General features: G+C 41.1%; 1 protein-coding gene across 7 annotated transcripts in view; it reads left to right on the top strand.

The window, feature by feature from the left end:
- The window catches only part of LOC120069183 (hexose carrier protein HEX6-like), a 22,540-nt gene extending 19,780 nt beyond the window's left edge, over nt 1-2,760 (top strand). For 5 of the 7 annotated variants that reach the window (XM_039020862.1, XM_039020860.1, XM_039020859.1 and 2 more), the window contains one exon: nt 2,384-2,760. The gene's annotated coding sequence lies outside the window, so the exon portion shown is untranslated. The remainder of the gene's footprint in view (nt 1-2,383) is intronic. The other 2 variants (XM_039020866.1, XM_039020861.1) reach the window with 1 other exon arrangement.
- The last annotated feature ends 2,869 nt before the right edge of the window (nt 2,761-5,629 follow it).

Genomic DNA, 5,629 nt, shown 5'->3' with positions numbered 1-5,629 from the left:
GCCCCCGCCAGTTGTTTCCTGATCTCGGTTGGGATGATTTACGGTCCCCCCCTGTGTTCTTGTCTCCTCCCCCAGGTCTGGGAGGACTAGAACGGTTGTTTTTGTTTCCCCCATTTGAGGAAGTTGACTGCTTCCTCACATCTTGTGAGTCAGTGCTAAGATCGTATAGCCGTTCAGCTACCGCATAGGCAGAGGGGAGATCCTGTACTTTCTGTTCATATAGTTTTAATTTCGCCCACGGTTTCAGCCCTTCAACAAAGCAAAAGACCTTGTCTTTTTCAGACATATCTCGTATGTCCAACATAAGTCCTGCAAACTGTTTTACGTAGTCCCTGATGTTACCTGTTTGCTTCAGCTCTCGGATTTTTCGCCGAGCCAAGATCTCGACATTTTCAGGGAAGAACTGTGAGCGAAGTTCTTATTTCAATCTATCCTAAGTATCAATAGTGCATCATCCTTCCTGTATGTCTGTAAACCGTGATCTCCACCACAGTTTTGCATCTTCAGCTAGATGCATCGTTGCTAGTGTGACTTTCGACTCTTCAGTCACTGTGTTCGTTGCCTTGAAGTATTGCTTAAGGTCGAAGATAAAATTTTCCAGGGCTTTCGCTTCTCGCACCCCACAGAAGGGTTTCGGTTCTAGGATTTTTATTCTACTTACTGCCATTACTCCCCCAGATGGGGCTTGGTTCCCTACCGCTCGGATGGTGAGATTCACCCTAGCACTCACATCCGCTATCTCGGCTCTGACGACGTCAAGGGCCGACCGAAAGTCTTCAGACAAATCGGTTACCATCTGAAGTATTGCTTTTTGGGAGCTGTCCAGCTCTTTGACACGCTCCTCTATGTGGGCAACACAGCCCGATGAGCTATCGCCTCGTTCAAAGCTACCGGACCGTGCTGTTTTGGTCTCGAAGGTCTCTACCCTCATCATCAATTCTCTGACGGGTAATCCGTCTAAGCGGCCTACTACCGCATCAATTCCATCGGCTTTCTCAGCAACTTCTTGTAGCCAAGTCTCTAGGAAACGGACATTATCCGGGACCTCTCTCAGGTAGAGCATTTGCTCTTCCATCTCTACCAATCTATCTACTTGGGACTTGTTCAGGTTCTTCGTCGCCGACATGATCACTGACCTTCCCTCTGTAAGCCAACCTGGCTCTGATACCAACTGTCACAATCGCTCTTTCGGAAAGCTTCCTTAGCGATTGTGCGACACTTGTTCCCACTCACGAACAAGTCAGCCAACTCGAATACGGACTGCCGGTGGCACACCGAGTGCTCTCGCAACCTCCACCCGTTTTAGGGAAAACGGTTTTAGAAAACGGGTTTGGAGAAAGGTTTTCGGAAGAAGTTTTTTGTGAGTGGAATAAAGAAAGAAAGATTGTAGTAGACTAGAAAGCAATAAGCAACAACAACAGCTTTATAGAGTACTACTCCGGGTATGAGGGAAGTTGATGGTTAGTCTTATCCCATATAGTGCATTCTGAACAAAAAGCCAACTGGCGCCCTTGCATATGCAAAAGGGCGAGTGGTCACTTACAATGAAAATGTAAAGAAAGCAAGCTAACTAAGCTAATACAATACAAGATATGAAAGTATGCTAGAAGGGGGTTGGATTGGGCATGCGGCCATGGGCAACAGGCCCTGGACAAGCATGACCGTGACACCCAACGTGCACATCTCACGCCCACCAGCCCCAGCTGGCGCGCATGCGTCCTGCTATGTCCATCGCCTCCTATATGCCCTAACAGCCTTACCCACACCTATTTTTCCTGCCCATTGGCCTTACAACAACCATTTTCGGTGTTGATGAGCATTTTTGAAACACAATAAAGATTTTTTTTTGATATTTTGATCCTAAAATTAATAATTTTAGATTTTAATGTAATTTTTGGGCTATTTTGGATATTTAAAGAAAAATGTGCTTAAGGTGGAAAATGTGAAGGTGTAGGGCTTAAATTGAGTTCAAGTGGTCTTATGGAATAATTAAGGGTCGTTTAGCGTTACTTTAACCTTTCATGAGTGTCTAGTAATCCTGGGACCTCGTTTTAGGTCAAATTGAGATTGGGTCATGCCTGTGATTGTGAGTGATTTTATTTTAAATATTTGATATGAAAAGTGTATAAGTATAGTAGTATGCTATGACTTGTGAAATGTGTTGGCACGATTTATTTTACTTGGCTATTATTTCAAATAATGCATTGAATCATGATTTCTGAGTTATCATTGGTTTTCTATGAATTGGATTTATGAAAATTTGGTTTGGAATCTGAATTGATTTTACCTTGACTTGAATGATTTGTGAAAGTGGTTTCAAACTACTTATTCTTGTACCCAAGAGATGATTATCTTCTCATGCTATTTGAATATGTTTTTGTAGCACTGCTCAGACGATCGGGGGGCTACCGGAGTTAGATGTGGTCAGAGTATACCTAGAAGTTCAGAGGAACCTGTGCTTGTAGTGTCATGGATCAGAGGGCTACCGGGGTCAGATGTGGCCAGAGTATACCGGAAAGTCCAATGGAACCTGAGGCTGCGATGTGTATATTTAGTCTTGAGGCAGCTCTGCATACACGTATGACCTTGTTATTTGGTTTATCACCGCGGGGGACATTTGATGTGTGGTATATCTAGGACAACCATATATCCTTGTCTAGAGTAACTCTCCGTTATAAACGAGTATTTGGGTATAGAGTTGGTGTGATTTTCTGATAACTCATGAATGCTTTATAATGTGTTTTATATGAGTTATGATCATGGGAATATTTTATTAGCACGTGTTTAACATATTACTAAATCTTTTATACTTTGCCAATAATTACTAAATGATTTGAAATCTCCATTGATGTTTTAGCAAGAGGAAACTTACCATTCACTGGGCTTTAGCTCATGCTTTCAATGTTTTATGTTTTCCTCCTCACCAGTAGCGATCAAGTTTCAGGAACAAACTTCGTTGTCCATTGCCACACGATGAGAGTCTCCTGCTACATTGTAGGTTTACATATTTTAAAGTCTTGTTGTGAATAGACTGCATACTAGAAACTACATGTAAATGAGTTTAGGGAACATAGGACATAAAATAGTGGTTTGGTTGTGCAGTTGTAAAAGTGTTTCTAATGTACATAAACTCTGTTGATGGTCTGTATGTATATATATTTGCTATTGAATAATGTGCTTGAATATAGATTTAGTAAAATAGGAGATGGAGAAAGTTATGAAATGTGTTTATGAATGTCATAAAATTGATTATGTCGAACGGAAATTGAATATGTTAAGTGTGTTGGGGTTTGTGCCGTAAAGTCTCATATCCAGTAGTTTGTAAATAACTTTATACGAATGCGGAGGGAAACCTTATCTTGGTAACGCTACAGATGCGGCCCGCTTTGTGGAATGGTCACAAGTGTTGTGACTTGTCACAGATGCTATGATCCTGATCATTTGTGTATGGGACATGTGAGCGGGGGCGTCTTAATACAAATAGTTTGTATAAGACCAGACCACGAAGTGTTAATGTCTCGTTATATAACACCGTTCATAACTGAGACTTCACTTCACTAGGATGATCATAGGTAACATGACCTCAATCTTCAGTGAGTTGGGAACTCCTGCCATTGAGGGCGGTTCTTTGATTTGCATGGGTGCGAGTGGCCAGAACGCCGACTCAAACCTACCATTTTGTGGATTCGTCTGATTTGGGAGCTGGGAACTCAGCTACACAAGATAGAATTCACTCATTCCCCAAAGTAGGGTGATAACTTGTAGAAATACAAGTTATTTATACCATTTTTATTTAGATTATGCGGCAAAAAGAAGGAAAAATTGCGTCGATAGTATAAAAATTGGCTTAGAAATACGAAAATTGTAAAGTGTCGTGAGCATACCCGCTAACCCCATTGCGATGACAAAATGGAATGTCCAAGTCCTTGTTTTGTAGGAAATAGGTCACCGGATGCGATAATCGCTCGAGGACAAAAAAATAAACAATGCATCCACATTGCATGCGACAATCAACCGAGAACGAAAAAAGAACAACGCAATTGTAGTGCATACGACGATTGGTCATGGACTCAAACGACCAACGCATTTCCACCGCATGCGACAATCGATAAGAGATAAAAACAATTACACCGCATGCGACGATCGATCGAAGATGTGAAGAGCAACGCATTCACAAGGACTTCTGACATTGTACAACTTTTCTGTTGTACGATTCTGAAAAATCAATCGTGGAGCAGAGCGGACGTTTCCACTAAGCCATGGCAGGAATTATCAGATTTTCAAAGCGGGAACACTAATACAGAAGGAGCCAAGGTCTATAAATAGCTTCCTCAAATTCAATGAAAAAGAGGATGGTCTGAAGAGACAATCCAGAGAAAATCCGGGAGAACGAAGAGACAAGATTGAGAGGTAAGTCTTTGAGCAAGCAATTATTTCCATTCCTGAAGAAGAAGCTCTGTGCGAAAGGACATTTCTACCTGGAATTCAAGCCTGAAAGGGAAGCTTTCCACTCCATTTCTTCCACACGCCAGAAAGCACATCGTCTCCGATCAGGATCTGTGTCAAGACATTGATAGTCTTTCCATATTTGTTCTTATTTTCCATTCATCTACTGTGTTCATCTATCTTTAATCTTTCATTCACTATCTGTAACAAATGCTGATCTCTAGATTTAAATATCATTATCGTATTCCTCATCATCTCTCTATTCTTTTCCGTACATTCATCATACATTTTCTGCATCATGTGTAACTAATCCCCAGGGTAAGGGAAAGGATTAAGCGAGTGAGTTAATCCTTGTTAAGGAAATCGGTTGAGTTTAGCTAAAGCATGCTCGACGACATCTTCACCTATGAGAGCAGAAGTGAAGATGTTATTCCGCCTATCGAAAGAAGGCTTGAAGAATGCGTTAACTAAAGCGAGAGTATTTCCAGAGATGGAAAGAACCTTGCGTTCATCACGTTCATCTTTGTTTCACCATAGACATATGGGAACGTGGCCGATCATGAAAGGTGTAAGCCAAGGGAAAACGGAACCTTAGTTGCGTCCTCATCAAGATTGATGAACTTGCGATGTCCTTTCCCTGAACCCATTCTCTTTCTGATTCATTTCACAAGACTTTCCACCGCATTCACCAGACATTTTTGCACATCTTCACAGCCAGTCCTCAAACTGTATATTAATAGTTTATTCATTTCGTTTGTCACTGCAATTTACCTATCACCGCAATTTACTCTTTATTGCATTTTACGTTTCTGTAACCCAATTCATTATTCTTTATGTTAACTGGTCGCATATACCACATTAGTATCACATTAATTCTCACAATCCCCATGTTTGACCTCAGATCACTCTGAGAAACTTGCGTTGGAATTATACTTGGTTCCAGCGTAAAAAAACTTGTGACACGCACTACACGAATGCATACTACGAGAGCATTTAAGCATCATCGCATACATTTAGAACATAGTATCGCATAATATCATAAGTCATAGCGCATCATCAAATCATCAAAATTTTTATTCATTACAAATTTTTGGTGCCGTTGCCGGGGACGAAAACTTGAGTTATAGCGCAACATAAATTTATTGAAACAAGTTTTTTGGCGCCGTTTCCGGGGACGAAAAAT

This window comes from Benincasa hispida, unplaced genomic scaffold (assembly GCF_009727055.1).
Source record: "Benincasa hispida cultivar B227 unplaced genomic scaffold, ASM972705v1 Contig281, whole genome shotgun sequence".
NCBI lineage: Eukaryota > Viridiplantae > Streptophyta > Magnoliopsida > Cucurbitales > Cucurbitaceae > Benincasa > Benincasa hispida.
Note: the sequence above shows the minus strand (reverse complement) of the source record. Positions and strands in the feature narration are given on the sequence as shown.